This window comes from Thermobia domestica, chromosome 11, assembly GCF_964235325.1.
Source record: "Thermobia domestica chromosome 11, izTheDome1.hap1.1, whole genome shotgun sequence".
In the NCBI taxonomy this organism is placed as follows: Eukaryota; Metazoa; Arthropoda; class Insecta; order Zygentoma; family Lepismatidae; genus Thermobia; species Thermobia domestica.
The window spans coordinates 234,939,969-234,952,048 of NC_137464.1; the positions used below are offsets into that span (position 1 = coordinate 234,939,969).

General features: G+C 36.5%; 1 non-coding gene across 1 annotated transcript; it reads left to right on the top strand.

Annotated features, from left to right (window-relative positions):
* Positions 1 to 10,737: 10,737 nt before the first annotated feature.
* TRNAR-UCG (transfer RNA arginine (anticodon UCG)) lies at positions 10,738 to 10,812 on the top strand. Its single transcript has one exon. It is a non-coding gene; the product is annotated as a tRNA-Arg (tRNA).
* The last annotated feature ends 1,268 nt before the right edge of the window (positions 10,813 to 12,080 follow it).

Here is a 12,080-nt window from a genome sequence, read left to right on the forward strand (position 1 = left end):
ATAACAAAAGAAGAATGTTTTTAAGATATAAGAAATATACATTATAATTGTATAGTTGGTTGCTAGGTAATTTTTTATAGATACATAATTAACATGTATGATTGCAAGACAGTTTGTGTGAATATACGTTAAAAGAGAATCAACGAATAAATTATCTAATACTTATCATGGACTTGTAATTTCAGTATAAAAGGTGATAATACTAGTGAGTATAATTACGGAAGATATTTTAAGGTGTAAACGATCACTGCCACTAAAGATATACTTATACTATTAGCCGAACCATGGTTGACGACTACCTTTGCTGAGTCGTTGTAACGTATTGCTGCTCAGGCGAACACTCCATCGCGACGTGTTACAAAGTCGAAAAAATACTCCACGCGGAGCCACGTCTTTCTACTGACACTGCTAGGAGCAAACTGACAGACGGCTGCGTGAAAGGGCAAACCCATTACCATATTGCCCGACCAGGTAAACCGCGCTGCAATGGATAGTCGCGTCACAATAAAATCTTGTGCATTTCTGTCATAATGGACCCTTTATGTTATATAAGAAATATGAAATGAGAAATAAAATCTCTACTTCAGAATTTCTAATATGATAATTTTATTCATGATTATAGTTCCACAGATATCATTAAAAAAACTTTAAAAATGTGAAATGAGGTATTAATGGTTTGTTTGCAAATTTAACCTTTGAAGGTTTTATACATCATACCAATTGCTAACGTTAAATACGATGCTCTAGTGTAATATATACTGAATCATTAGAAGTTCGAAGCTTTTTTTTGTACTTGTAAATTTATCACGCAAAAGTTACATTTTTTATAATAGTTCATGCATGAAAATAACGCATAATAAAGTTTCAAAAATAGTGAAATGAAATGTTACTCCTTTACTTAAAAGTCATCACGCACAAATATAAGTTTAATATACATTAACATTAAATATGTAAAACAATTAATTGCTTATTTACTTGCAAGTTTGTGGCGCTAATTAAAAACTCAGCATTGGCAACAAACACAAACGAAACTAAAAGTAGATACATAGGGTGAATATATTTATATATAGATTACAGGTAACACTTATTCCAAATTAAACTTACTATTTTTCTGCATCTTTAATCTACAATATTATAATTAACGTGATACAACTGCGAAGATATACTTAGCAGACACTTAACAAAAAAGAGTGTATAGTGAACTATTTGAATACTATAACAGTATTTGCGTCAAATATGCATAACACTGCTAGGATCTTTGACAAGTGATTTTATAATAACGAATACAAAATGTGAATGCGTATAAACAACTGTATATCTTACCTTATACAGGAAATATTACGTTCAAAAGTATTTTTAACTACCATTATGGCCATGTCACCTCCATATCAAGCAACATGACAATTGAACCATACAGATAAAATATTGCGCTAACTATTGCATTACCGCCAATGTGTACTACAATTAGACAATGTATTATTTTTAATCACAATTAAAATTGTTTGTTTCCCATTGTACATTAAATGAAAATTAGCTCCTTTGGTGGTAAGTGATAAAGTTTTCTTCTGATTGCAAATGAGAAACCATAGTGTTCGAATTTCACGTTAAGTTGTGGGTTCACGTCTCATAGTGCTGAAAAGAACTTTACCTAAACTAGACCAACTATTAAAAGAAGTATAACATGTGTAATCTATCAGCTTTAGCTCACATGAAAGATTATGCAGGTAGTAATTCCATAGACATAAAATTATTTATGATATCATACAGAAATTGCCTTTTTATTTGTGAAAAAAGAACCTGAAAAAGTTGGTTGAAATAACTAAACATTTAAAGCTGGATCTCCTTCTGGATTTGTAATTTTCGCTACACATCTCAATATATTGTGAGAAGTATATAGCTAATTCCTAATTTACTTTATTTCCCTATACCCTTTTCTCCTACTATTACAACCAATGCAATAAAATATGGGGATGATAATAATATTAATACATCGAACTGCAAGGAGAAAAGGATATCCTGAAGCTTTATGTTAGAAAATATTCCCCCTTAGAGTTACTACGGATTTTGTTTTCCTTTTGGGTATATTCAACTTCACATAAGGCTTCTTACATGAAATTTTTTATTCACAAATCTACTGCTAATAGTAGACATTACTTCTGTTATTTTAAAGCTATATTTCAGTATTTAGAGCAATGAATAGAAGTATTCTAACCCAAAAAACAATATATGCATAACTATTGAAACAAAAGTTAGTAGTTTATTTACAGAAGGTCAGACGTGGCCAATTTTACAGAGCTGATGACGAAAAAAGTGTAGAAGGAAGCAGAAGTCAGTAGCACGTGAATCCAGCGGCGAGTCACGTAAAACCTGTGTGGAAATGGTTGTGGTGAGCAGCTGTTATCTCTGTGAAAGTGACACCTTATTTTGAAGGGTACATATGTGGACTTTCTGATGCACAATTCAGTGTGTCAGTGATTGTGAAAATGTGTTCGGCAACAGGCAACAACATCACTAGGCGTACAGTAGCATGGGTAAGTCAGCGCTCTAAAAGGACCGACACTGAATATCAAGGTCAAATCGTGAGAGTGAATGGGAAACGGGCATGTCCTAGCATGACGCCACGCGTTGTAAGAAGCATTAAGGCAACCGTTGTGTGAGAGAACCCACCCACCCTACGAAACCTTACCACCGCATGCAGGATATACAGAGCATAGTGTGTCGTATCATAAGGGACAATTTGGTACTGAAGAAACGTCATAAGGCAATGTGGAATAAGTTATCACCAAGGTACATTCAATAGAGATTCACGAACGCAAGAAAGTTGTATGAACAGCACCTTTCAGGTGACAAATTGCAGTGGTTTGTCACTCTGGATGAAGCCTAGATCTACCTTGTTGCCACCAATTTCCCAAGGCCAATTTTATTCACAACATCATCCTAAGGACCGCGGCGAGTTCGTCCGTAAATGTCGCGCGAAGTTTTCAAAATTCTTCAGGGTGTGGCAGGTTTCGGCGCAAGTGAGAAGTTGCCAATGCATCTTGTGAATTCAAAGGCCAAGGTGAATGTAGCCTACTTTCAAACAAACATCACAGAACCCTTATACACAACGCAGATCTCACAGTTGTATGCCAGGGACACCGGTATATGTGGATCCACTTTGACAAAACATCCAATTACACTTCTCACAGTTCTGTCGCGTATTATCGGTGTATTGCCACGGAGTCTGGTGTGTTTGTTATACTCCTCTCGTCCATACCTGTGAAGTCACCAGATGCATTGTCGAGGGATTTCTGCACCTTTGACTTTCTGAAACAAGCCTCGCGCGAAGACGTCCCACAACCATAACGGAGCTCTGGAAATCTTGTCAGGCGGTGTGGTCCAATACCTCTTACTCGCCTTCGACGGGCAATGCTTCAGTGAAAATTGCGTAGCAAGGTGATAGTCTAGGCTCATGGCCACAACATCGAGCACAACCGTTGGTGGAGGAAAAGATTCTCGGGAACAGGTGAGCGCAAAAACTTTGGCCATCTTAGGCAAATTTACCTTCTGTATAGTCGATTTTGTCATCACCTCGAGTAAATCTACACCATGTAAAAATCAGATACATATGGCTATCATAGCTAAAGTACAATCCCGTAATACTTTGATTTTCAAAGAAATAGATCTAATCCCTCATTACAGTGATCTGTTAAACTTCACAGAACCATGTCATTTGCTGATAAGCATGCTTTCGATAATTCCTCATTAAAAATATCGTTGTATTTCCAATTGGTCATAGAATTCGTTTAAAACATTTTGCGAACACAAAGTACTTGAGATCAGTTTCCTTTTCAATGCACTTCTATACACACATTTTATATTTAACTGACTTTTTAGTGATGCACAAAACTACCACTAGTACTACTGCTGCAAAGTACTGGTGTTTTTATTTAACTTGAGATTTTACATAACATATTTGAATTATTCTGGGACCGATTTTCAAATTTTGAAATAACCTGTTTGTACAATTTTCAACAAACCAGAAGGAAAATCGGGTAAATTACGAAAAATTATAAATTTCAAGACGAAATCATGTTGTACCGTCATAGCTTGTGTATGTTCGACAACTTCTGCATATAAAATATTGGATGAGATGGCACTTAATGCAATGAATAACTAATGTTACCTGTTTACACTGTAATAAATTTAACTTAGTTTATACATACGTAGTTATCAACTTACTGGTACCATTATCATTTCGCTTTCTATAAACAAAATCAGATATTGACCTGAGGGTAGTTACAAATGTAACCATAGGAATGGAAATCTAGTCAAAGCTTCACCTTAGCAAGAGAAAGAAAGGTTGATTTCGTTGGCATACTGGGCTCTATTATCTCGTGGATACCATCTTTATTTTACGGTGAACGCTGAATAACAGAAGAGAAAGAGCTTCAAACGTGTGGTAGAAAGAGGAGAAACGCTACATATAAAAAGAAAAGCGAAGTAATAATATACGTGCTATCAAAATAAAATTAAATCTGTTTACATAATCTAAAGATATATCAAAAATAATTTTCTATGGTGAACTGGTTTTTAATGACGTGATTGTATGATCTGTCAGGAAAGTAAATGTACACCTATTTTTCGAGTCTGGCATTCCTGCGCTCCATCCGTGGAGAGTATGAGAATTAAATCAATCAAATGTTTACTGAGGGGCAAAGAGAAAAGCTTAATCTGAATAGGACATTGCAGAGGGGCACAAGCTGTGAATACGAATAGTGCATTGTGTAAATAAAGGACGACACTGAAAGAGAAAGCCAGAACCAGCTGTTAAACTTACAAAAAAAGAGTAAAAATTGTCGAAGTGGGAACATAAAACACAAATACAACAAATACGCCGACAACTAAACGGTCATCATGGCATGATCTTGGTGTAGTGGTTAAGGTGCTGACTTACAAATGCAAAGGACGCAAGTTCGAATCTTCGATAAGGACATTTTTAAAAATTTTTGTTAATAATACATACAACTCATGAGAGATGGTAAAAGAGGTCGTATTTAGTTTTTCGTAGCAATTATTATTGGTAATGATTAGTACTGATAATACTTTTTGTCTTTGAGTATTGCTTTTGTTATTGTCTTCATTTCGAAAGAGAAGAATATCCGAACAAATGCCACCAAAATTCCTCATATTTTGAATGTAAACGCCATTTGCAATTAGTAAAGAATAAAAATTGAACGTTCCGAAGTAGCTGCAAAAAGTAAAAGGAAAAACATGGAAGTCGACCATATTCGTGGTTATTAAAAATACAATTTCTACATGCCTTACACCTCCCGACCACGTTTCTACGTTAGCAAGTAAGAGGTTTGTGTTTAGGTTAGGTTGGTCAATACGTTTTGCAAAGGGGCCCGGTTTAGCTCTGACGCACCACAGGTGCGAGAAGGGAGAAAAACACTTTTTCTCTCTCCCTCTGTGTGTCTACTTATCTATCTATTTGTATATATATAACGCTATTTGTGAATGCCATAACCACCCTAATTTTCAGCGGATTGAGACGAAACCTGGAACAAAAATTAATTGTTGAAATATCTTGATGGGTTCGTTAACCAGAATAATCAGATGAAAATGTTCAAAATGGTGGCCCTTCAAACTCTGAAAAAGTTCCAAGGGAACCAAATTTCGCCCATAAATAGGTATTCAGAAAGTTTGAATAAATTTTCCTCTTTTACTGAAATATTTGTGTGCAGAAACTTATTGAAATATTGGACCCAAATAATCGCCTAAAGAAGGTTCACGCCCTTTCGCTACGGTCAGGGTTTTTTTTTCAGGAGGGGGTTATTTTCCTATCGGAACAAGATGATTGTTACTGATGATATGAAATTACACATTGAAAGTGAAGTAACTTGTGTAACGTGTTATTTGAAAGAATAATATAATAAATGTGCATTCCTCTAACACAGAGAACTGTAAATCATGTATTTCGAGTTCGGGAGCCTGAATCGCGAGGAGTGTTATTTGATTTGCTTTTTAGTAACACATTGCATTGCAAATAAAGGTAGGCAATATTAGTGGTAATTAAAATAATAATAATAATAATAATAATAATAATAATAATAATAATAATAATAATAATAATAGGTGTTGTTTGTGGCAAGGCAATATCTTCCTCAGTTCTTCTTCAAACGTAATGATTGTAACGCCATATCTCCCTTACAAACAAAATATTAGCAATTTATATCGAGAGAACGAGAAACTGTAGGGCGATGGGAGCAATGTTGGACAGTATGCACTCATAGTACTCAGAAAAGTAAGCGATTTCAATGGAAAAGGAACGAAGAGTCATTGTCATGGGTAGTCATGGGGCCACGGCAGAGCCCTCTTTAGGCAAAGTGTCAATAACTTATATCGAGAGGTGATACTGGGATGGGACCAACTTTGGACACCGTGGACCCATAAAGCGCATCGAAAAAAATAGGGGGGGGCGCCAGCCAGCCTTACTTATTTCCACATAATAATATAAAATTATGTTGTCGAAATACACACACGAGTTAGCTACTAATATTTCATATTATTATTATTATTATCGACAGCGTCTTTTCATTACGTGTGCGTGTTTGACATGAAGCCAAAGAGAAGATCCATCATTCGTAGAAAGAATAATAGTCAGTTACTTTAACTGTGAACGACAGCGAAAAATACGAAAAGAGTGGACTACCTGTAGCGTAAAGAAGCAATATTTTCTCTCAAATGGATAAAAAATCAAGCCGAGATTAATTCGAACTCGCATGGACGGCGCGAAAAGCCAGTGCTTTGTCCACTTTTTTTTTAACTGACTCACTGAACGTGTTTCAGTAACTTACTTATTGCTAATTTTACTTGCTTCACTCGTTTAACTTGCTTTTTCTAATAACTTATAACGACAGAGACACGAACACAGAAACATCGAGAACAGTTAAAAATCATAGATGCTCTCCCGCCGGGAATCGAACCCGGAACTCCATACACCAAAGGCGCACGTGCTAGCGACTAGACCAGCGGGAAGGGCACCACTCTCTCCCTGTGTCGTTAGGGATTACGACCACTGTCTTGCCAGCTATCACTTCTGTGGGTTGTATACTATGATCACATGTTTCTTCTCTGCTGCAAGAGTAAAACCTACATTATATGTAATACATGAGGTATTTAGACCTACATGCTGTTCATATAATGTAATAAAAGGGTCATGCTGGGAATAAGAAAAAGAACGTTCCTTGGACAAAACGGAAACTATTAGCATCAGAAATATTTATCTACGAGGCATGCGCAGTAGTATATTTCAGAATAGTTACTGTTTTGTTCAGTAAACGAAGAAAGGGGTATAAAAAAGCAAATATGTCGCGTCAACGAGATCGACCAGATTTGACAGGGGCGGAAGCAGATGTATAGTAATACAACAACTTCGCTTAGTTGATACGAGCCGAGCCGATTGATATCACTACCCGAGTTGGTCTTCTGCTTGGGCTCAAGAATTCGACCTTGCAGGTCTCAGCCTTAATTTTAAGAACTACAGTATAATTTTAAGTACTACAAGAAAAATACCTTTGACTCGACTCGGATTGAACTCGAGTCGAGTCGAATTTTGTCTCGACTCCTGCTCTTCCCTATTCGTATTTGTATTTTGTTTCCACTTCAACAATTTCTACTCTTTTTTTTCTTCGTTTACCTATTGTTTCTGGATTTCTCTGTCGGTATCGTCCTTTATTAACACCATGCACTATTCTTATTCCCAGCTTGTGACCCGCTTCAATGTCTTATTCAGTTTAGGCTTTTCTCCTTACATTGACTTGACATGTGATTGATTTCATTCTCACTTTCCGCGCACGACCGATGAAAATGTATTATTATTATTATTATTATTATTATTATTATTATTATTATTATTATTATTATTATTATTATTATTATACTATTGAACATGCACGGCGAAATTACTGTATAATACGATATCATTTCAGTAATTTTATTCCATTGTATGTTATTTAATTTATTAATGGGCACTAAATTGTCTCCAGATCAACGAATAAATTAACTACGGCATGCACTTTGGTGGAAATATCATTACATGAACATGTTTGGAACGAACCAATAATCTTATTGCAATGATATTTCCACCAAAGTGCATGCCGTAGTTAATTTATTCGTTGATCTGGAGACAATTTAGTGCCCATTAATAAACTAAATAACATACAATGGAGTAAAATTACAGAAATGATATCGTATTATACAGTAATTTCGCCGTGCAAGTTCAATAGTATAATAATAATAATAATAATAATAATAATAATAATAATAATAATAATAATAATAATAATAATAATAATAATAATAATAAAACATTTTCATCGGTCGTGCGCGGAAAGTGAGAATTAAATCAATCACATATGAAATCAGTGTAAGAAGAAAAGCCTAAACTGAATAAGACATTGAAGCGGGTCACAAGCTGGGAATAAGAATAGTGCACGGTGTAAATAAAGGACGACACCGAAAGAGAAATCCAGAAACAGCAGGTAAAAGGAGAAAAAAGAGTAGACATTGTTGAAGTGGAAACATAAAATACAAACACGAATAGGGATGAGCACAAGTCGAGCCAAAATTCAATTCAACTCGAGTACAATTTGAGTCGAGTCAAAGGTAATTTTCTTGAATTGAGTTCCGAGCCAAGTCGCTGTTTTCGAGGTCTAGTTTCGAGTTGAGTTGAGTTTGATAATGGCTCTCTCGCTCGTTCAGCTCGTTTTAACTCGTTTTGAAATATTGGCCTGATCAGACTGGAAAGCAAAAGCCATGAGAAATGTAAGCAGTAATGTGGAATACTATTAGTGTTGCTCACGACAGAGGTGCGTCTCATCTCGTAATTTTAGTGCATCTCGTGGGGCAATTTTAGTGTATCTCGTCTCGTCTAGATAACGAGAAGACAAGAGTTTATTATTATTATCATTATTATTATTACGAGACAGCCTCAAATATCGTATTCACCAATATAAGTATATACTGTAGTTCTTAAAATCAAGGCTGAGATCTGCACGGTCGAATTCTTGAGCCCAAGCAGAAGACCAACTCGGGTAGTGATATCAACCGGCTCAGCTCGTATCAACTGAGCGAACAGCTCGAGTCGGCTCGGTTGGGATGAGCCGATGGCTCGAGCTTTCTCGGTTGGGATGGGTCACCTACTCGGCTCATGTGAACCGGTTCGAGCCAGCTAAGTTGAAACTAGTTCATCAGCACGTTTCGACTCAGCTCAACTAAGCCGATGGCTCAAATCGGCTCGGTGTGGTGAGCTGTTGGCTCGGCTCACTTCTCGATTCGGTTCGATATTGAATCAGCTGTAAGCCGAGCCGCTCGAGCCGTTGAGAAGCCCAAACCCGGTCCCAGCTGTTTTGAATATGTTTGGATGAAGCCTATAACTTTTAACAATTTTTTGCTCGAGCCCGAATACTTGCCCCTTCGGAAATCAAACCCAGAACGTGACCGATGTCCTTGCCTCCTGAAGACTTCCAGACGACCGAGATCGACAGTCAATTAGCTTTTACTATTCAGATACAAACCGTATATCTTTTAAAGATTATACATGGAGTTGATATAATAATAATAATAATAATAATAATAATAATAATAATAATAATAATAATAATAATAATAATAATAATAATAATAATAATAATAATAATAATAATAATAATAATAATAATAATAATAATAATAATTTTAAACTTGCCCTGAAATTTGGCAAAACTTACTTAAAAGTAGAGATTTCGGGGAAAGGGTTCCGTACCTTCAAGACACACCTCTGCAACTACCAACATTTTAAACTAGAACCTTTTATTGAAGTTTCATGTAGAAAGTATGTTTTGAGGAAAATAACTGTAATAAATATAACTGAATATCACGCGACAGTAAGGCATATAATAAACTAATTTTTAGAATATGCAGAGGTAAATATAAAAGCTTTTCTACAAAAATACCTATACAGAGCATAATTCAATGAGCTCTGAAATACAATGTAACGAAATAGCCTATGAGATTCAGTCTACAGAGCAATTGTTACTTAAAGAATGGACATACACTATTTCGAGAATCGAGACAAGACGGGAAATGTTTACGATACTTTTCGTCTCGTCTCGATTCTCATCTCCAAAGAGAGACGAAAATTTTGATTTAGCCCTGACCCGTCTCGAATGTAAAATGTTAATTCTCATGTTACTTTATTTGTTTTAGAAACGAGATGAGAAACTCCTCTTTACGTGAGCAAAATTAAAACAAACCGAAATATTCTTTCCAAATGTCACGTTTCTCCTTGTAATGGCATGACCTGAACGATAATTTAGCTTCTAGCTTTTAATCTTCTACGAGATAATAATAATTATTATTATTACTATTATTATTCCTGAAGATTTGATAGTTCAAATATTGAAACATCCGAGTATTCAAATATCTGAATATAATAAAACGTATGTTATCGCTGATCAATCGCCATCAAAAATTCTAAAGTAAGAAAAAAAATTGCAACGTGCATTCGCAGAAGCACCTTGACCACTGAACCGCGATCGCTACGCGGTAAACGATCCGTCTTTAGTCTGGTTACGTTAGGTTTCTTTGTCTCCGCTTGCAAACTTGTATGTTATATTTTTCGATTCAAAATGTCTTTCGTATTTCTTTTATGAAGTCGGCAAAGTTTATATTAATAACTTGAGTTTTTCTTAAACCACTGGTTCACAAGTTCGTGGCCCCGCGTAGCGTAGTCGCTAACGCTCTCGCCTTCGGTGCGAGCGGTCCCGGGTTCGATTCCCGGTGGGGTCACTCGGTCGAAAAAGTATAAAACGCTTTTTCAGGCCAGCCACCCTGAATGAGGTTTTCCTGGGTTTTCCTCATTCACACCAGGCAAATGCTGGGGTGGTACCTAACTTATAGGTCCCAGGCCGCCTCCTTCCCTCCCCAGTCCTTTCTTCCTTCCCTTTCCCCGGATTGTGTGCTCGCCGAGGGACGTCATCCCTCAAATCGTGACGGGCTAAATGGCCTTAGATGCCGAAAGCCCAGAAATCTAAATCCTAAATCCTAAATCCTGGTTCACAAGTTCGTTCTTTCTCCACACGAAACTACAAATATGACAGATTGAATTCTCATACTCCCAATTTCTTTCAAAGCAGTCGCCATTACCTGGTCAAAGACTTATTTCCGCCACGATTCATATTAACCAAAGTAATTCATTTTTCGGAAGCGGAACTTTCACTTTCCGGATTTCGCAAAATTATGGAATTCAGTTATACTCCGAAATTCAGAAGAATTTCGGAACTCGGAAAGAATCCGGAATTTAGAAAATTCCGGAATTGAGAAAAACTCCGACTTTCGAAAAAATCCGGATTTTCCGAATTCCGGAATGTTAACGAAATCAGAAATTTCTAAATTCCGGATTTTTCCGAATTCCGAAATTATTACAAAATTGGAATTTTCCGAATTCCGGAATTTATCCGGCTTTACTTTCGGGAGTCCGAAAACTAATAATTCCGGAACGGGCTATCCCTAGTTTATACACAACCTTTCAGAACACTAAGCTAGTAGCTGTCTACAAACAAACAAGTAATGCAAAGCATGTTGTATACTGCAATACGTCATGTATTAAAATCCGACACCATGACCCTTTTATTACATTATATGAAGAGCATGTAGGTCTAAATACCTCATGTATTACATATAATGTAGGTTTTACTCTTCCAGCAAAGAAGAAACATGTGATCATAGTATACAACCCACAGAAGTGATAGCTGGCAAGACAGTGGTCGTAATCCCTAACGACACAGGAAGTGAGCGTTGCCATCGCCGCTGGTCTAGAGGCTAGCACGTGAGCCTTGGGTGTATGGAGTCTCGGGTTCGATTCTCGGCGGGAGAACACCTGTCATTTTTTACTGTTCTCGATGTTTCTGTGTTCGTGTCCCTGTCGTTATAAGTTATTAGAAAAAGCAAGTTAAACGAGTGAAGCAAGTAAAATTAGCAATAAGTAAGTTACTGAAACGCGTTCGGTGAGTCAGTTAAAAAAATAGTGGACAAAGCACAGGCTTTTCGCGCCGTCC